We start from the raw sequence: 20,159 nt of genomic DNA, 5'->3' as shown, positions 1-20,159 counted from the left end.
CATCAGCCCTAGGATAGTGTTAGGGTTAGGGTTAGGGTTAGCATCAGCCCTAGGATAGTATTAGGGTTAGGGTTAGGGTTAGGGTTAGGGTTAGCATCAGCTCTAGGATACCGTTAGGGTTAGGGTTAGGGTTATCATCAGCCTTAGGATAGTGTTAGGGTTAGGGTTAGGGTTAGCATCAGTCCTAGGATAGTGTTAGGGTTAGGGTTACCATCAGCCCTGGGATAATGTTACGGTTAGGGTTAGGGTTACCATCAGCCCTAGGATAGTGTTAGGGTTAGGGTTAGCATCAGCCCTAGGATAGTGTTAGGGATATGGTTAGGGTTAGCATCAGCCCTAGGATAGTGTTAGGGTTAGGGTTAGCATCAGCCCTAGGATAGTGTTAGGGTTAGGGTTAGGGTTAGCATCAGCCCTAGGATAGTTTTGGGGTTAGGGTTCGCATCAGCCCTAGGATAGTGTTATTGTTAGGGTTAGGGTTAGCATCAGCCCTAGGAGAGTGTTAGGGTTAGGGTTAGCATCAGCCCTAGGATAGTGTTAGGGTTAGGGTTAGCATCAGCCCTAGGATAGTGTTAGTGTTAGGGTTAGGGTTAGCATCAGGCCCAAGATAGTGGTAGGGTTAGGGTTAGGGTTAGCATCAGCCCTAGGATAGTGTTAGGGTTAGGGTTAGGGTTAGCATCAGGCCTAGGATAGTGTTAGGGTTAGGGTTAGCATCAGCCCTAGGATAGTGTTAGGGTTGGGGTTAGGGTTAGCATCCGCCCTAGGATAGTGTTAGTGTTAGGCTTAGCATCCGCCCTAGGATAGTTTTAGGGTTAGGGTTAGGGTTAGCATCAGCCCTAGGATAGTGTTAGGGTTAGGGTTATCTTAAACCCTAGGATAGTATTAGGGTTAGGGTTAGGGTTATCATCAGGCCTAGGATAGTGTTAGGGTTATGGTTAGGGTTAGCATCAGTTCAAGGATAGTGTTAGGGTTAGCGTTAGGGTTAGCATCTGCCCTAGGATAGTGTTAGTGTTAGGGTTAGGGTTAGCATCAGCCCAAGGGTAGTGTTAGGGTTAGGGTTAGCATCAGCCCTAGGATAGTGTTAGGGTTAGGGTTAGGGTTAGCATCAGGCCCAGGATAGTGTTATGGTTAGGGTTAGCATCAGCCCTAGGATAGTGTTAGGGTTAGGGCTAGGGTTAGCATCAGCCCTAGGATAGTGTTAGGGTTAGGGTTAGCATCAGCCCTAGGATAGTGTTAGGGTTGGGGTTAGGGTTAGCATCCGCCCTAGGATAGTGTTAGTGTTAGGCTTAGCATCCGCCCTAGGATAGTTTTAGGGTTAGGGTTAGGGTTAGCATCAGCCCTAGGATAGTGTTAGGGTTAGGGTTATCTTAAACCCTAGGATAGTATTAGGGTTAGGGTTAGGGTTATCATCAGGCCTAGGATAGTGTTAGGGTTATGGTTAGGGTTAGCATCAGTTCAAGGATAGTGTTAGGGTTAGCGTTAGGGTTAGCATCTGCCCTAGGATAGTGTTAGTGTTAGGGTTAGGGTTAGCATCAGCCCAAGGGTAGTGTTAGGGTTAGGGTTAGCATCAGCCCTAGGATAGTGTTAGGGTTAGGGTTAGGGTTAGCATCAGGCCCAGGATAGTGTTATGGTTAGGGTTAGCATCAGCCCTAGGATAGTGTTAGGGTTAGGGCTAGGGTTAGCATCAGCCCTAGGATAGTGTTAGGGTTAGGGTTAGCCTCAGCCCTAGCAGAGTGTTAGGGTTAGGGATAGGGTTAGCATCAGGCCTAGGATAGTGTTTGGGTTAGGGTTAGGGTTAGCATCAGCCCTAGGATACTGTTAGGGTTAGGGTTAGCATCAGCCCTAGGATAGTGTTAGGGTTAGGGTTAGGGTTATCATCAGGCCTAGGATAGTGTTAGAGTTAGGGTTAGGGTTAGCATCAGCCCTAGGATAGTGTTAGGGGTAGGGTTAGGGTTAGCATCAGCCCTAGGATAGTGTTAGTGTTAGGGTTAGCATCAGCCCTAGGATGGTGTTAGGGTTAGGGTTAGGGTTAGCATCAGCCCTAGGATAGTATTAGGGTTAGGGTTAGGGTTAGGGTTAGGGTTAGCATCAGCCCTAGGATAGTGTTAGGGTTAGGGTTAGGGTTAGCATCAGCCCTAGGATAGTGTTAGGGTTAGGGTTAGCATCAGCCCTAGGATAGTGTTAGGGTTAGGGTTAGGGTTAGCATCAGCCCTAGGATAGTTTTAGGGTTAGGGTTCGCATCAGCCCTAGGATAGTGTTAGGGTTAGGGTTAGGGTTAGCATCAGCCCTAGGATAGTGTTAGGGTTAGGGTTAGCATCAGCCCTAGGATAGTGTTAGGGTTAGGGTTAGCATCAGCCCTAGGATAGTGTTAGTGTTAGGGTTAGGGTTAGCATCAGGCCCAAGATAGTGGTAGGGTTAGGGTTAGGGTTAGCATCAGCCCTAGGATAGTGTTAGGGTTAGGGTTAGGGTTAGCATCAGGCCTAGGATAGTGTTAGGGTTAGGGTTAGCATCAGCCCTAGGATAGTGTTAGGGTTAGGGTTAGGGTTAGCATCCGCCCTAGGATAGTGTTAGTGTTAGGGTTAGCATCAGCCCTAGGATAGTGTTAGGGTTAGGGTTAGGGTTAGCATCCGCCCTAGGATAGTTTTAGGGTTAGGGTTAGGGTTAGCATCAGCCCTAGGATAGTGTTAGGGTTAGGGTTATCTTAAACCCTAGGATAGTATTAGGGTTAGTGTTAGGGTTATCATCAAGCCTAGGATAGTGTTAGAGTTAGGGTTAGCATCAGCCCTAGGATAGTGTTAGGGTTAGGGTTAGTGTTAGCATCAGCCCTAGGATTGTGTTAGGGTTAGGGTTAGCATCAGCTCTAGGATAGTGTTACGGTTAGGGTTAGGGTTCGCATCAGGCCTAGGATAGTGTTAGGGTTAGGGTTAGCATCAGCCCTAGGATAGTGTTAGGGTTAAGGTTAGGGTTATCATCAGCCGTACGATAGTGTTAGGGTTAGGGTTAGCCTCAGCCCTACGATAGTGTTAGAGTTAGGGTTAGGGTTAGCATCAGCCCTAGGATAGTGTTAGGGTTAGGGTTAGGGTTAGCATCAGCCCTAGGATAGTGTTAGGGTTAGGGTTAGCATCAGCCCTAGGATAGTGTTAGGGTTAGGGTTAGCATCAGCCCTAGGATAGTGTTAGGGTTAGGCTTAGGGTTAGCATCAGGCCTAGGATAGTGTTAGGGTTACGGTTAGAATCAGCCGTAGGATAGCGTTAGGGTTAGGGTTAAGTTTAGCATCAGCACTAGGATAGTGTTAGGGTTAGGGTTAGGTTTAGCATCAGCCCTAGGATAGTGTTAGGGTTAGGGTTAGCATCAGCCCTAGGATAGTGTTAGGGTTATGGTTAGGGTTATCATCAGGCCTACGATAGTGTTAGGGTTAGGGTTAGCATCAGCCCTAGGATAGTGTTAGGGTTAGGGTTAAGTTTAGCATCAGCCCAAGGATAGTGTTAGGGTTAGGGTTAGGGTTAGGGTTAGCATCAGGCCTAGGATAGTGTTAGGGTAAGGGTTAGGGTTAGCATCAGGCCTAGGGTAGTGTTAGGGTTACGGTTAGATTCAGCCCTAGGATAGCGTTAGGGTTAGGGTTAAGGTTAGCATCAGCCCTAGGATAGTGTTAGTGTTAGGCTTAGGGTTAGCATCAGCCCTAGGATAGTGTTAGGGTTAGGGTTAGCATCAGCCCTAGGATAGTGTTAGGTTTAGGGTTAGGGTTATCATCAGGCCTAGGATAGTGTTAGGGTTAGGGTTAGCATCAGCCCTAGGATAGTGTTAGTTTTAGGGTTAGGGTTAGCATCAGCCCTAGGATAGTGTTAGGGTTAGGGTTAAGTTTAGCATCAGCCCTAGGATAGTGTTAGGGTTAGGGTTAGGGTTAGCATCAGCCGTAGGATAGTGTTAGGGTTAGGGTTAGCCTCAGCCCTAGGATAGTGTTAGCGTTAGGGTTAGGGTTAGCATCAGCCCTAGGATAGTGTTAGGGGTAGGGTTAGGGTTAGCATCAGCCCTAGGATAGTGTTAGTGTTAGGGTTAGCATCAGCCCTAGGATAGTGTTAGGGTTAGGGTTAGGGTTAGCATCAGCCCTAGGATAGTATTAGGGTTAGGGTTAGGGTTAGGGTTAGGGTTAGCATCAGCCCTAGGATAGTGTTAGGTTTAGGGTTAGGGTTAGCATCAGCCCTAGGATAGTGTTAGGTTTAGGGTTACCATCAGCCCTGGGATAATGTTACGGTTAGGGTTAGGGTTACCATCAGCCCTAGGATAGTGTTAGGGTTAGGGTTAGCATCAGCCCTAGGATAGTGTTAGGGTTAGGGTTAGGGTTACCATCAGCCCTAGGATAGTGTTAGGGTTAGGGTTCGCATCAGCCATAGGATAGTGTTAGGGTTAGGGTTAGGGTTAGCATCAGCCCTAGGATAGTGTTAGGGTTAGGGTTAGCATCAGCCCTAGGATAGTGTTAGGGTTAGGGTTAGCATCAGCCCTAGGATAGTGTTAGTGTTAGGGTTAGGGTTAGCATCAGGCCCAAGATAGTGGTAGGGTTAGGGTTAGGGTTAGCATGAGCCCTAGGATAGTGTTAGGGTTAGGGTTAGGGTTAGCATCAGGCCTAGGATAGTGTTAGGGTTAGGGTTAGCATCAGCCCTAGGATAGTGTTAGGGTTAGGGTTAGGGTTAGCATCAGCCCTAGGATAGTGTTAGGGTTAGGGTTAGGGTTAGCATCAGCCCTAGGATAGTGTTAGGTTTAGGGTTAGCATCAGCCCCAGGATAGTGTTAGGGTTAGGGTTAGGGTTATCATCAGGCCTAGGATAGTGTTAGAGTTAGGGTTAGCATCAGCCCTAGGATAGTGTTAGGGTTAGGGTTAGGGTTAGCATCAGCCCTAGGATTGTGTTAGGGTTAGGGTTAGCATCAGCTCTAGGATAGTGTTACGGTTAGGGTTAGGGTTCGCATCAGGCCTAGGATAGTGTTAGGGTTAGGGTTAGCATCAGCCCTAGGATAGTGTTAGGGTTAAGGTTAGGGTTATCATCAGCCGTACGATAGTGTTAGGGTTAGGGTTAGCCTCAGCCCTACGATAGTGTTAGAGTTAGGGTTAGGGTTAGCATCAGCCCTAGGATAGTGTTAGGGTTAGGGTTAGGGTTAGCATCAGCCCTAGGATAGTGTTAGGGTTAGGGTTAGCATCAGCCCTAGGATAGTGTTAGGGTTAGGGTTAGCATCAGCCCTAGGATAGTGTTAGGGTTAGGCTTAGGGTTAGCATCAGGCCTAGGATAGTGTTAGGGTTACGGTTAGAATCAGCCGTAGGATAGCGTTAGGGTTAGGGTTAAGTTTAGCATCAGCACTAGGATAGTGTTAGGGTTAGGGTTAGGTTTAGCATCAGCCCTAGGATAGTGTTAGGGTTAGGGTTAGCATCAGCCCTAGGATAGTGTTAGGGTTATGGTTAGGGTTATCATCAGGCCTACGATAGTGTTAGGGTTAGGGTTAGCATCAGCCCTAGGATAGTGTTAGGGTTAGGGTTAAGTTTAGCATCAGCCCAAGGATAGTGTTAGGGTTAGGGTTAGGGTTAGGGTTAGCATCAGGCCTAGGATAGTGTTAGGGTAAGGGTTAGGGTTAGCATCAGGCCTAGGGTAGTGTTAGGGTTACGGTTAGATTCAGCCCTAGGATAGCGTTAGGGTTAGGGTTAAGGTTAGCATCAGCCCTAGGATAGTGTTAGTGTTAGGCTTAGGGTTAGCATCAGCCCTAGGATAGTGTTAGGGTTAGGGTTAGCATCAGCCATAGGATAGTGTTAGGTTTAGGGTTAGGGTTATCATCAGGCCTAGGATAGTGTTAGGGTTAGGGTTAGCATCAGCCCTAGGATAGTGTTAGTTTTAGGGTTAGGGTTAGCATCAGCCCTAGGATAGTGTTAGGGTTAGGGTTAAGTTTAGCATCAGCCCTAGGATAGTGTTAGGGTTAGGGTTAGGGTTAGCATCAGCCCTAGGATAGTGTTAGGGTTAGGGTTAGCATCAGCCCTAGGATAGTGTTAGGGTTAGGGTTAGGGTTATCATCAGGCCTAGGATATTGTTAGGGTTAGGGTTAGCATCAGCCCTAGGATAGTGTTAGGGTTAGGGTTAGGGTTAGCATCAGCCCTAGGATAGTGTTAGGTTTAGGGTTAGCATCAGCCCTCGGATAGTGTTAGGGTTAAGGTTAGGGTTAGCATCAGCCCTAGGATAGTGTTAGTGTTATGGTTAGCATCAGCCCTAGGATAGTGTTAGGGTTAGGGTTAGGGTGAGCATCCGCACTAGGATAGTGTTAGGGTTAGGGTTAGGGTTAGCATCAGCCCTAAGATAGTGTTAGAGTTAGGGTTAGGGTTAGCATCAGCCCTAGGATAGTGTTAGGGTTAGGGTTAGGGTTAGCATCAGCCCTAGGATAGTGTTAGTGTTATGGTTAGCATCAGCCCTAGGATAGTGTTAGGGTTAGGGTTAGGGTTAGCATCCGCCCTAGGATTGTGTTAGGGTTAGGGTTAGTGTTAGCATCAGCCCTAGGATAGTGTTAGTGTTATGGTTAGCATCAGCCCTAGGATAGTGTTAGGGTTAGGGTTAGGGTTAGCATCAGCCCTAGGAGAGTGTTATGGTTAGGGATAATGTTAGCATCAGGCCTAGGATAGTGTTTGGTTAGGGTTAGCATCAGGCCTAGGATAGTGTTAGGGTTAGGGTTAGCATCAGCCCTAGGATAGTGTTAGGGTTAGGGTTAGGGTTAGCATCAGCCCTAGGATAGTGTTAGGGTTTTGGTTAGGTTTAGCATCAGCCCTAGGATAGTGTTAGGGTAAGGGTTAGGGTTAGCATCGGGCCTAGGATAGTGTTAGGGCTACGGTTGGAATCAGCCCTAGGATAGCGTTAGGGTTAGGGTTAAGTTTAGCATCAGCCCTAGGATAGTGTTAGGGTTAGGGTTAGGGATAGCATCAGCCCTAGGATAGTGTTAGGGTTAGCGTTAGCATCAGCCCCAGGATAGTGTTAGGGTTAGGGTTAGGGTTATCATCAGGCCTAGGATAGTGTTAGAGTTAGGGTTAGCATCAGCCCTAGGATAGTGTTAGGGTTAGGGTTAGGGTTAGTATCAGCCCTAGGATAGTGTATGTGTTAGGGTTAGCATCAGCTCTAGGATAGTGTTACGGTTAGGGTTAGGGTTCGCATCAGGAATAGGATAGTGTTAGGGTTAGGGTTAGCATCATCCCTAGGATAGTGTTAGGGTTAAGGTTAGGGTTATCATCAGCCGTACGATAGTGTTAGGGTTAGGGTTAGCCTCAGCCCTACGATAGTGTTAGAGTTAGGGTTAGGGTTAGCATCAGCCCTAGGATAGTGTTAGGGTTAGGGTTAGGGTTAGCATCAGCCCTAGGATAGTGTTAGGGTTAGGGTTAGCATCAGCCCTAGGATAGTGTTAGGGTTAGGGTTAGCATCAGCCCTAGGATAGTGTTAGGGTTAGGCTTAGGGTTAGCATCAGGCCTAGGATAGTGTTAGGGTTAGGGTTAGCATCAGCCCTAGGATAGTGTTAGGGTTAGGGTTAGGGTTAGCATCAGGCCTAGGATAGTGTTAGGGTTAGGGTTAGCATCAGCCCTAGGATAGTGTTAGGGTTAGGGTTAGGGTTAGCATCAGCCCTAGGATAGTGTTAGGGTTAGGGTTAGTGTTAGCATCAGCCCTAGGATATTTTAGGGTTAGGGTTAGCATCAACCCTAGGATAGTGTTAGGGTTAGAGTTAGGGTTAGCACCAGGCTTAGGATAGTGTTAGTGTTAGGGTTACCATCAGCCTTAGGATAGTGTTAGGGTTAGGGTTACGGTTCGCATCAGCCGTAGGATAGTGTTAGGGTTAGGGTTAGCCTCAGCCCTAGGATAGTGTTAGCGTTAGGGTTAGGGTTAGCATCAGCCCTAGGATAGTGTTAGGGGTAGGGTTAGGGTTAGCATCAGCCCTAGGATAGTGTTAGTGTTAGGGTTACCATCAGCCCTAGGATAGTGTTAGGGTTAGGGTTAGGGTTAGCATCAGCCCTAGGATAGTATTAGGGTTAGGGTTAGGGTTAGGGTTAGGGTTAGCATCAGCTCTAGGATAGTGTTAGGGTTAGGGTTAGGGTTAGCATCAGCCCTAGGATAGTGTTAGCTTTAGGGTTAGGGTTAGCATCAGCCCTAGGATAGTGTTAGGGTTAGGGTTACCATCAGCCCTGGGATAATGTTACGGTTAGGGTTAGGGTTACCATCAGCCCTAGAATAGTGTTAGGGTTAGGGTTAGCATCAGCCCTAGGATAGTGTTAGGGTTAGGGTTAGGGTTAGCATCAGCCCTAGGATAGTGTTAGGGTTAGGGTTCGCATCAGCCCTAGGATAGTGTTAGGGTTAGGGTTAGGGTTAGCATCAGAACTAGGATAGTGTTAGGGTTAGGGTTAGCATCAGCCCTAGGATAGTTTTAGGGTTAGGGTTAGCATCAGCCCTAGGATAGTGTTAGTGTTAGGGTTAGGGTTAGCATCAGGCCCAAGATAGTGGTAGGGTTAGGGTTAGGGTTAGCATCAGCCCTAGGATAGTGTTAGGGTTAGGGTTAGGGTTAGCATCAGGCCTAGGATAGTGTTAGGGTTAGGGTTAGCATCAGCCCTAGGATAGTGTTAGGGTTAGGGTTAGGGTTAGCCTAAGCCCTAGGATAGTGTTAGCGTTAGGGTTAGGGTTAGCATCAGCCCTAGGATAGTGTTAGTGTTAGGGTTAGCATCAGCCCTAGGATAGTGTTAGGGTTAGGGTTAGGGTTAGCATCAGCCCTAGGATAGTATTAGGGTTAGGGTTAGGGTTAGGGTTAGGGTTAGCATCAGCTCTAGGATACCGTTAGGGTTAGGGTTAGGGTTATCATCAGCCTTAGGATAGTGTTAGGGTTAGGGTTAGGGTTAGCATCAGTCCTAGGATAGTGTTAGGGTTAGGGTTACCATCAGCCCTGGGATAATGTTACGGTTAGGGTTAGGGTTACCATCAGCCCTAGGATAGTGTTAGGGTTAGGGTTAGCATCAGCCCTAGGATAGTGTTAGGGTTAGGGTTAGGGTTAGCATCAGCCCTAGGATAGTGTTAGGGTTAGGGTTAGCATCAGCCCTAGGATAGTGTTAGTGTTAGGGTTAGGGTTAGCATCAGGCCCAAGATAGTGGTAGGGTTAGGGTTAGGGTTAGCATCAGCCCTAGGATAGTGTTAGGGTTAGGGTTAGGGTTAGCATCAGGCCTAGGATAGTGTTAGGGTTAGGGTTAGCATCAGCCCTAGGATAGTGTTAGGGTTGGGGTTAGGGTTAGCATCCGCCCTAGGATAGTGTTAGTGTTAGGCTTAGCATCCGCCCTAGGATAGTTTTAGGGTTAGGGTTAGGGTTAGCATCAGCCCTAGGATAGTGTTAGGGTTAGGGTTATCTTAAACCCTAGGATAGTATTAGGGTTAGGGTTAGGGTTATCATCAGGCCTAGGATAGTGTTAGGGTTATGGTTAGGGTTAGCATCAGTTCAAGGATAGTGTTAGGGTTAGCGTTAGGGTTAGCATCTGCCCTAGGATAGTGTTAGTGTTAGGGTTAGGGTTAGCATCAGCCCAAGGGTAGTGTTAGGGTTAGGGTTAGCATCAGCCCTAGGATAGTGTTAGGGTTAGGGTTAGGGTTAGCATCAGGCCCAGGATAGTGTTATGGTTAGGGTTAGCATCAGCCCTAGGATAGTGTTAGGGTTAGGGCTAGGGTTAGCATCAGCCCTAGGATAGTGTTAGGGTTAGGGTTAGCATCAGCCCTAGGATAGTGTTAGGGTTGGGGTTAGGGTTAGCATCCGCCCTAGGATAGTGTTAGTGTTAGGCTTAGCATCCGCCCTAGGATAGTTTTAGGGTTAGGGTTAGGGTTAGCATCAGCCCTAGGATAGTGTTAGGGTTAGGGTTATCTTAAACCCTAGGATAGTATTAGGGTTAGGGTTAGGGTTATCATCAGGCCTAGGATAGTGTTAGGGTTATGGTTAGGGTTAGCATCAGTTCAAGGATAGTGTTAGGGTTAGCGTTAGGGTTAGCATCTGCCCTAGGATAGTGTTAGTGTTAGGGTTAGGGTTAGCATCAGCCCAAGGGTAGTGTTAGGGTTAGGGTTAGCATCAGCCCTAGGATAGTGTTAGGGTTAGGGTTAGGGTTAGCATCAGGCCCAGGATAGTGTTATGGTTAGGGTTAGCATCAGCCCTAGGATAGTGTTAGGGTTAGGGCTAGGGTTAGCATCAGCCCTAGGATAGTGTTAGGGTTAGGGTTAGCCTCAGCCCTAGCAGAGTGTTAGGGTTAGGGATAGGGTTAGCATCAGGCCTAGGATAGTGTTTGGGTTAGGGTTAGGGTTAGCATCAGCCCTAGGATACTGTTAGGGTTAGGGTTAGCATCAGCCCTAGGATAGTGTTAGGGTTAGGGTTAGGGTTATCATCAGGCCTAGGATAGTGTTAGAGTTAGGGTTAGGGTTAGCATCAGCCCTAGGATAGTGTTAGGGGTAGGGTTAGGGTTAGCATCAGCCCTAGGATAGTGTTAGTGTTAGGGTTAGCATCAGCCCTAGGATGGTGTTAGGGTTAGGGTTAGGGTTAGCATCAGCCCTAGGATAGTATTAGGGTTAGGGTTAGGGTTAGGGTTAGGGTTAGCATCAGCTCTAGGATACTGTTAGGGTTAGGGTTAGGGTTACCATCAGCCCTGGGATAATGTTACGGTTAGGGTTAGGGTTACCATCAGCCCTAGGATAGTGTTAGGGTTAGGGTTAGCATCAGCCCTAGGATAGTGTTAGGGTTAGGGTTAGGGTTAGCATCAGCCCTAGGATAGTGTTAGGGTTAGGGTTAGCATCAGCCCTAGGATAGTGTTAGGGTTAGGGTTAGGGTTAGCATCAGCCCTAGGATAGTTTTAGGGTTAGGGTTCGCATCAGCCCTAGGATAGTGTTAGGGTTAGGGTTAGGGTTAGCATCAGCCCTAGGATAGTGTTAGGGTTAGGGTTAGCATCAGCCCTAGGATAGTGTTAGGGTTAGGGTTAGCATCAGCCCTAGGATAGTGTTAGTGTTAGGGTTAGGGTTAGCATCAGGCCCAAGATAGTGGTAGGGTTAGGTTTAGGGTTAGCATCAGCCCTAGGATAGTGTTAGGGTTAGGGTTAGGGTTAGCATCAGGCCTAGGATAGTGTTAGGGTTAGGGTTAGCATCAGCCCTAGGATAGTGTTAGGGTTAGGGTTAGGGTTAGCATCCGCCCTAGGATAGTGTTAGTGTTAGGGTTAGCATCAGCCCTAGGATAGTGTTAGGGTTAGGGTTAGGGTTAGCATCCGCCCTAGGATAGTTTTAGGGTTAGGGTTAGGGTTAGCATCAGCCCTAGGATAGTGTTAGGGTTAGGGTTATCTTAAACCCTAGGATAGTATTAGGGTTAGGGTTACGGTTATCATCAGGCCTAGGATAGTGTTAGGGTTAGGGTTAGGGTTAGCATCAGTTCAAGGATAGTGTTAGGGTTAGCGTTAGGGTTAGCATCTGCCCTAGGATAGTGTTAGGGTTAGGGTTAGGGTTAGCATCAGCCCAAGGGTAGTGTTAGGGTTAGGGTTAGCATCAGCCCTAGGATAGTGTTAGGGTTAGGGTTAGGGTTAGCATCAGGCCCAGGATAGTGTTATGGTTAGGGTTAGCATCAGCCCTAGGATAGTGTTAGGGTTAGGGCTAGGGTTAGCATCAGCCCTAGGATAGTGTTAGGGTTAGGGTTAGCCTCAGCCCTAGGAGAGTGTTAGGGTTAGGGATAGGGTTAGCATCAGGCCTAGGATAGTGTTTGGGTTAGGGTTAGGGTTATCATCAGCCCTAGGATAGTGTTAGGGTTAGGGTTAGCATCAGGCCTAGGATAGTGTTAGGGTTAGGGTTAGCATCAGCCCTAGGATAGTGTTAGGGTTAGGGTTAGCATCAGCCCTAGGATAGTGTTAGGGTTTTGGTTAGGTTTAGCATCAGCCCTAGGATAGTGTTAGGGTAAGGGTTAGGGTTAGCATCAAGCCTAGGATAGTGTTAGGGTTACGGTTAGAATCAGCCCTAGGATAGCGTTAGGGTTAGGGTTAAGTTTAGCATCAGCCCTAGGATAGTGTTAGGGTTAGGGTTAGGGTTAGCATCAGCCCTAGGATACTGTTAGGGTTAGGGTTAGCATCAGCCCTAGGATAGTGTTAGGGTTAGGGTTAGGGTTATCATCAGGCCTAGGATAGTGTTAGTGTTATGGTTAGCATCAGCCCTAGGATAGTGTTAGGGTTAAGGTTAGGGTTAGCATCCGCCCTAGGATTGTGTTAGGGTTAGGGTTAGTGTTAGCATCAGCCCTAGGATAGTGTTAGGGTTTTGGTTAGGTTTAGCATCAGCCCTAGGATAGTGTTAGGGTAAGGGTTAGGGTTATCATCAGGCCTAGGATAGTGTTAGGGTTAGGGTTAGCATCAGCCCTAGGATAGTGTTAGTTTTAGGGTTAGGGTTAGCATCAGCCCTAGGATAGTGTTAGGGTTAGGGTTAAGTTTAGCATCAGCCCTAGGATAGTGTTAGGGTTAGGGTTAGGGTTAGCATCAGCCCTAGGATAGTGTTAGGGTTAGGGTTAGCATCAGCCCTAGGATAGTGTTAGGGTTAGGGTTAGGGTTATCATCAGGCCTAGGATATTGTTAGGGTTAGGGTTAGCATCAGCCCTAGGATAGTGTTAGGGTTAGGGTTAGGGTTAGCATCAGCCCTAGGATAGTGTTAGGTTTAGGGTTAGCATCAGCCCTCGGATAGTGTTAGGGTTAAGGTTAGGGTTAGCATCAGCCCTAGGATAGTGTTAGTGTTATGGTTAGCATCAGCCCTAGGATAGTGTTAGGGTTAGGGTTAGGGTGAGCATCCGCACTAGGATAGTGTTAGGGTTAGGGTTAGGGTTAGCATCAGCCCTAAGATAGTGTTAGAGTTAGGGTTAGGGTTAGCATCAGCCCTAGGATAGTGTTAGGGTTAGGGTTAGGGTTAGCATCAGCCCTAGGATAGTGTTAGTGTTATGGTTAGCATCAGCCCTAGGATAGTGTTAGGGTTAGGGTTAGGGTTAGCATCCGCCCTAGGATTGTGTTAGGGTTAGGGTTAGTGTTAGCATCAGCCCTAGGATAGTGTTAGTGTTATGGTTAGCATCAGCCCTAGGATAGTGTTAGGGTTAGGGTTAGGGTTAGCATCAGCCCTAGGAGAGTGTTAGGGTTAGGGATAATGTTAGCATCAGGCCTAGGACAGTGTTTGGGTTAGGGTTAGCATCAGGCCTAGGATAGTGTTAGGGTTAGGGTTAGCATCAGCCCTAGGATAGTGTTAGGGTTAGGGTTAGGGTTAGCATCAGCCCTAGGATAGTGTTAGGGTTTTGGTTAGGTTTAGCATCAGCCCTAGGATAGTGTTAGGGTAAGGGTTAGGGTTAGCATCGGGCCTAGGATAGTGTTAGGGCTACGGTTGGAATCAGCCCTAGGATAGCGTTAGGGTTAGGGTTAAGTTTAGCATCAGCCCTAGGATAGTGTTAGGGTTAGGGTTAGGGATAGCATCAGCCCTAGGATAGTGTTAGGGTTAGGGTTAGCATCAGCCCCAGGATAGTGTTAGGGTTAGGGTTAGGGTTATCATCAGGCCTAGGATAGTGTTAGAGTTAGGGTTAGCATCAGCCCTAGGATAGTGTTAGGGTTAGGGTTAGGGTTAGTATCAGCCCTAGGATAGTGTATGTGTTAGGGTTAGCATCAGCTCTAGGATAGTGTTACGGTTAGGGTTAGGGTTCGCATCAGGAATAGGATAGTGTTAGGGTTAGGGTTAGCATCATCCCTAGGATAGTGTTAGGGTTAAGGTTAGGGTTATCATCAGCCGTACGATAGTGTTAGGGTTAGGGTTAGCCTCAGCCCTACGATAGTGTTAGAGTTAGGGTTAGGGTTAGCATCAGCCCTAGGATAGTGTTAGGGTTAGGGTTAGGGTTAGCATCAGCCCTAGGATAGTGTTAGGGTTAGGGTTAGCATCAGCCCTAGGATAGTGTTAGGGTTAGGGTTAGCATCAGCCCTAGGATAGTGTTAGGGTTAGGCTTAGGGTTAGCATCAGGCCTAGGATAGTGTTAGGGTTAGGGTTAGCATCAGCCCTAGGATAGTGTTAGGGTTAGGGTTAGGGTTAGCATCAGGCCTAGGATAGTGTTAGGGTTAGGGTTAGCATCAGCCCTAGGATAGTGTTAGGGTTAGGGTTAGGGTTAGCATCAGCCCTAGGATAGTGTTAGAGTTAGGGTTAGTGTTAGCATCAGCCCTAGGATATTTTAGGGTTAGGGTTAGCATCAACCCTAGGATAGTGTTAGGGTTAGAGTTAGGGTTAGCACCAGGCTTAGGATAGTGTTAGTGTTAGGGTTACCATCAGCCTTAGGATAGTGTTAGGGTTAGGGTTAGGGTTAGCAACAGCCCTAGGATAGTGTTAGGGTTAGGGTTAGCATCAGCTCTAGGATAGTGTTAGGGTTAGGGTTAGGGTTCGCATCAGGCCTAGGATAGTGTTAGGGTTAGGGTTAGCTCAGCCCTAGGATAGTGTTAGGGTTAAGGTTAGGGTTAGCATCAGCCGTAGGATAGTGTTAGGGTTAGGGTTAGCCTCAGCCCTACGATAGTGTTAGAGTTAGGGTTAGGGTTAGCATCAGCCCTAGGATAGTGTTAGGGTTAGTGTTAGGGTTAGCATCAGCCCTAGGATAGTGTTAGGGTTAGGGTTAGCATCAGCCCTAGGATAGTGTTAGGGTTAGTGTTAGGGTTAGCATCAGCCCTAGGATAGTGTTAGGGTTAGGGTTAGCATCAGCCCCAGGATAGTGTTAGGGTTAGGGTTAGGGTTATCATCAGGCCTAGGATAGTGTTAGAGTTAGGGTTAGCATCAGCCCTAGGATAGTGTTAGGGTTAGGGTTAGGGTTAGTATCAGCCCTAGGATAGTGTATGTGTTAGGGTTAGCATCAGCTCTAGGATAGTGTTACGGTTAGGGTTAGGGTTCGCATCAGGAATAGGATAGTGTTAGGGTTAGGGTTAGCATCATCCCTAGGATAGTGTTAGGGTTAAGGTTAGGGTTATCATCAGCCGTACGATAGTGTTAGGGTTAGGGTTAGCCTCAGCCCTACGATAGTGTTAGAGTTAGGGTTAGGGTTAGCATCAGCCCTAGGATAGTGTTAGGGTTAGGGTTAGGGTTAGCATCAGCCCTAGGATAGTGTTAGGGTTAGGGTTAGCATCAGCCCTAGGATAGTGTTAGGGTTAGGGTTAGCATCAGCCCTAGGATAGTGTTAGGGTTAGGCTTAGGGTTAGCATCAGGCCTAGGATAGTGTTAGGGTTAGGGTTAGCATCAGCCCTAGGATAGTGTTAGGGTTAGGGTTAGGGTTAGCATCAGGCCTAGGATAGTGTTAGGGTTAGGGTTAGCATCAGCCCTAGGATAGTGTTAGGGTTAGGGTTAGGGTTAGCATCAGCCCTAGGATAGTGTTAGAGTTAGGGTTAGTGTTAGCATCAGCCCTAGGATATTTTAGGGTTAGGGTTAGCATCAACCCTAGGATAGTGTTAGGGTTAGAGTTAGGGTTAGCACCAGGCTTAGGATAGTGTTAGTGTTAGGGTTACCATCAGCCTTAGGATAGTGTTAGGGTTAGGGTTAGGGTTAGCAACAGCCCTAGGATAGTGTTAGGGTTAGGGTTAGCATCAGCTCTAGGATAGTGTTAGGGTTAGGGTTAGGGTTCGCATCAGGCCTAGGATAGTGTTAGGGTTAGGGTTAGCTCAGCCCTAGGATAGTGTTAGGGTTAAGGTTAGGGTTAGCATCAGCCGTAGGATAGTGTTAGGGTTAGGGTTAGCCTCAGCCCTACGATAGTGTTAGAGTTAGGGTTAGGGTTAGCATCAGCCCTAGGATAGTGTTAGGGTTAGTGTTAGGGTTAGCATCAGCCCTAGGATAGTGTTAGGGTTAGGGTTAGCATCAGCCCTAGGATAGTGTTAGGGTTAGGGTTAGCATCAGCCCTAGGATAGTGTTAGGGTTAGGCTTAGGGTTAGCATCATGCCTAGGATAGTGTTAGTGTTACGGTTAGAATCAGCCGTAGGATAGCGTTAGGGTTAGGGTTAAGTTTAGCATCAGCCCTAGGATAGTGTTAGGGTTAGGGTTAGGTTTAGCATCAGCCCTAGGATAGTGTTAGGGTTAGGGTTAGCATCAGCCCTAGGATAGTGTTAGGGTTAGGGTTAGGGTTATCATCAGGCCTAGGATAGGGTTAGGGTTAGGGTTAGCATCAGCCCTAGGATAGTGTTAGGGTTAGGGTTAGGGTTAGCATCAGCCCTAGGATAGTGTTAGGGTTAGGGTTAGCATCAGCAATAGGATAGTTTTACGGTCAGGGTTAGGGTTAGCATCAGGCCTAGGATAGTGCTAGGGTTAGGGTTAGCATCAGCCCTAGGATAGTGTTAGGGTTAAGGTTAGGGTTGGCATCAGCTGTGGGATATTGTTAGGGTTAGGGTTAGCCTCAGCCCTAAGATAGTGTTAGAGTTAGGGTTAGGGTTAGCATCAGCCCTAGGATAGTGTTAGGGTTAGGGTTAGTTTTAGCATCAGCCCTAGGATAGTGTTAGTGTTATGGTTAGAATCAGCCCTAGGATAGTGTTAGGGTTAGGGTTAGATTTAGCATCCGCCCTAGGATAGTGTTAGAGTTAGGGTTTGGGTTAGCATCAGCCCTAGGATAGTGTTAGGGTTAGGGTTAACATAAACCCTAGGATAGTGTTAGGGTTATGGTTAGGGTTATCATCAGGCCTAGGATAGTGTTAGGGTTAGGGTTAGGGTTAGCATTAGTTCAAGGATAGTGTTAGGGTTAGCGTTAGGTTTAGCATCAGCCCTAGGATAGTGTTAGGGTTAGGGTTAGGGTTATCCTCAGGCCTAGGATAGAGTTAGGGTTAGGGTTAGGGTTAGCATCAGCCCTAGGATAGTGTTACGGTTAGGGTTAGCATCAGCCCTAGGATAGTGTTACTGTTAGGGTTAGGGTTAGCATCAGGCATAGGATAGTGTTAGGGTTAGGGTTAGCATCAGCCCTAGGATAGTGTTAGGGTTAGGGTTAGGGTTAGCATCAGCCCTAGGATAGTGTTAGGGTTAGGGTTAGCATCAGCCCTAGGATAGTGTTAGGGTTAGGGTTAGGGTTAGCATCAGGCCTAGGATAGTGTTAGGGTTAGGGTTAGCATCAGGCCTAGGATAGTGTTAGGGTTAGGGTTAGGGTTATCATCAGCCCTAGGATAGTGTTAGGGTTAGGGTTAGCATCAGACCTAGGATAGTGTTAGGGTTAGGGTTAGGGTTATCATCAGGCCTAGGATAGTGTTAGGGTTAGGGTTAGCATCAGCCCTAGGATAGTGTTAGGGTTAGTGTTAGGGTTAGCATCAGGCCCAGGATAGTGTTAGGGTTAGGGTTAGCATCAGCCCTAGGATAGTGTTAGGGTTAGGGTTAGGGTTAGCATCAGCCCTAGGACAGTGTTAGGGTTAGGTTTAGCATCAACCCTAGGATAGTGTTTGGGTTAGGGTTAGGGTTAGCATCAGCCCTAGGATAGTGTTAGGGTTAGGGTTAGCCTCAGCCCTAGCAGAGTGTTAGGGTTAGGGATAGGGTTAGCATCAGGCCTTGGACAATGTTAGGGTTAGGGTTAGGGTTAGCATCAGCCCTAGGATAGTGTTAGGGTTAGGGTTAGCATCAGGCCTAGGATAGTGTTAGGGTTAGGGTTAGCATCAGCCCTAGGATAGTGTTAAGGTTAGGGTTAGGGTTAGCATCAGCCCTAGGATAGTGTTATGGTTATGGTTAGGTTTAGCATCTGCCCTAGGATAGTGTTACGGTAAGGGTTAGGGTTAGCATCAGGCCTAAGATAGTGTTAGGGTTACGGTTAGAATCAGCCCTAGGATAGCGTTAGGGTTAGGGTTAAGTTTAGCATCAGCCCTAGGATAGTGTTAGGGTTAGGGTTAGGGTTAGCATCAGCCCTAGGATAGTGTTAGGGTTAGGGTTAGCATCAGCCCTAGGATAGTGTTAGGGTTAGGGTTATCATCAGGCCTAGGATATTGTTAGGGTTAGGGTTAGCATCAGCCCTAGGATAGTGTTAGGGTTAGGGTTAGGAGTAGCATCAGCCCTAGGATAGTGTTAGGTTTAGGGTTAGCATCAGCCCTAGGATAGTGTTTGGGTTAGGGTTAGGGTTAGCATCAGCCCTAGGATAGTGTTAGGGTTAGGGTTAGCCTCAGCCCTAGGAGAGTGTTAGGGTTAGGGATAGGGTTAGCATCAGGCCTAGGATAGTGTTTGGGTTAGGGTTAGGGTTAGCATCAGCCCTAGGATAGTGTTAGGGTTAGGGTTAGGGTTATCATCAGGCCTAGGATAGTGTTGGAGTTAGGGTTAGCATCAGCCCTAGGATAGTGTTACGGTTAGGGTTAGCATCAGCCCTAGGATAGTGTTAAGGTTAGGGATAGGGTTAGCATCAGGCCTAGGATAGTGTTTGGGTTAGGGTTAGGGTTAGCATCAGCCCTAGGATAGTGTTAGGGTTAGGGTTAGCATCAGGCCTAGGATAGTGTTAGGGTTAGGGTTAGCATCAACCCTAGGATAGTGTTTGGGTTAGGGTTAGGGTTAGCATCAGCCCTAGGATAGTGTTTGGGTTAGGGTTAGCCTCAGCCCTAGCAGAGTGTTAGGGTTAGGGATAGGGTTAGCATCAGGGCTTGGACAATGTTAGGGTTAGGGTTAGGGTTAGCATCAGCCCTAGGATAGTGTTAGGGTTAGGGTTAGCATCAGGCCTAGGATAGTGTTAGGGTTAGGGTTAGCATCAGCCCTAGGATAGTGTTAAGGTTAGGGTTAGGGTTAGCATCAGCCCTAGGATAGTGTTAGGGTTTTGGTTAGGTTTAGCATCTGCCCTAGGATAGTGTTACGGTAAGGGTTAGGGTTAGCATCAGGCCTAAGATAGTGTTAGGGTTACGGTTAGAATCAGCCCTAGGATAGCGTTAGGGTTAGGGTTAAGTTTAGCATCAGCCCTAGGATAGTGTTAGGGTTAGGGTTAGGGTTAGCATCAGCCCTAGGATACTGTTAGGGTTAGGGTTAGCATCAGCCCTAGGATAGTGTTAGGGTTAGGGTTAGGGTTATCATCAGGCCTAGGATAGTGTTAGAGTTAGGGTTAGCATCAGCCGTAGGATAGTGTTAGGGTTAGGGTTAGGGTTAGCATCAGCCCTAGGATAGTGTTAGGGTTAGGGTTAGCATCAGCTCTAGGATAGTGTTAGGGTTAGGGTTAGGGTTCGCATCAGGCCTAGGATAGTGTTAGGGTTAGGGTTAGCTCAGCCCTAGGATAGTGTTAGGGTTAAGGTTAGGGTTAGCATCAGCCGTAGGATAGTGTTAGGGTTAGGGTTAGCCTCAGCCCTACGATAGTGTTAGAGTTAGGGTTAGGGTTAGCATCAGCCCTAGGATAGTGTTAGGGTTAGTGTTAGGGTTAGCATCAGCCCTAGGATAGTGTTAGGGTTAGGGTTAGCATCAGCCCTAGGATAGTGTTAGGGTTAGGGTTAGCATCAGCCCTAGGATAGTGTTAGGGTTAGGCTTAGGGTTAGCATCATGCCTAGGATAGTGTTAGTGTTACGGTTAGAATCAGCCGTAGGATAGCGTTAGGGTTAGGGTTAAGTTTAGCATCAGCCCTAGGATAGTGTTAGGGTTAGGGTTAGGTTTAGCATCAGCCCTAGGATAGTGTTAGGGTTAGGGTTAGCATCAGCCCTAGGATAGTGTTAGGGTTAGGGTTAGGGTTATCATCAGGCCTAGGATAGGGTTAGGGTTAGGGTTAGCATCAGCCCTAGGATAGTGTTAGGGTTAGGGTTAGGGTTAGCATCAGCCCTAGGATAGTGTTAGGGTTAGGGTTAGCATCAGCAATAGGATAGTTTTACGGTTAGGGTTAGGGTTAGCATCAGGCCTAGGATAGTGCTAGGGTTAGGGTTAGCATCAGCCCTAGGATAGTGTTAGGGTTAAGGTTAGGGTTGGCATCAGCTGTGGGATATTGTTAGGGTTAGGGTTAGCCTCAGCCCTAAGATAGTGTTAGAGTTAGGGTTAGGGTTAGCATCAGCCCTAGGATAGTGTTAGGGTTAGGGTTAGTTTTAGCATCAGCCCTAGGATAGTGTTAGTGTTATGGTTAGAATCAGCCCTAGGATAGTGTTAGGGTTAGGGTTAGATTTAGCATCCGCCCTAGGATAGTGTTAGAGTTAGGGTTTGGGTTAGCATCAGCCCTAGGATA

This window comes from Lemur catta, chromosome 7 (assembly GCF_020740605.2).
Source record: "Lemur catta isolate mLemCat1 chromosome 7, mLemCat1.pri, whole genome shotgun sequence".
Lineage (NCBI taxonomy): Eukaryota > Metazoa > Chordata > Mammalia > Primates > Lemuridae > Lemur > Lemur catta.
Note: the sequence above shows the minus strand (reverse complement) of the source record.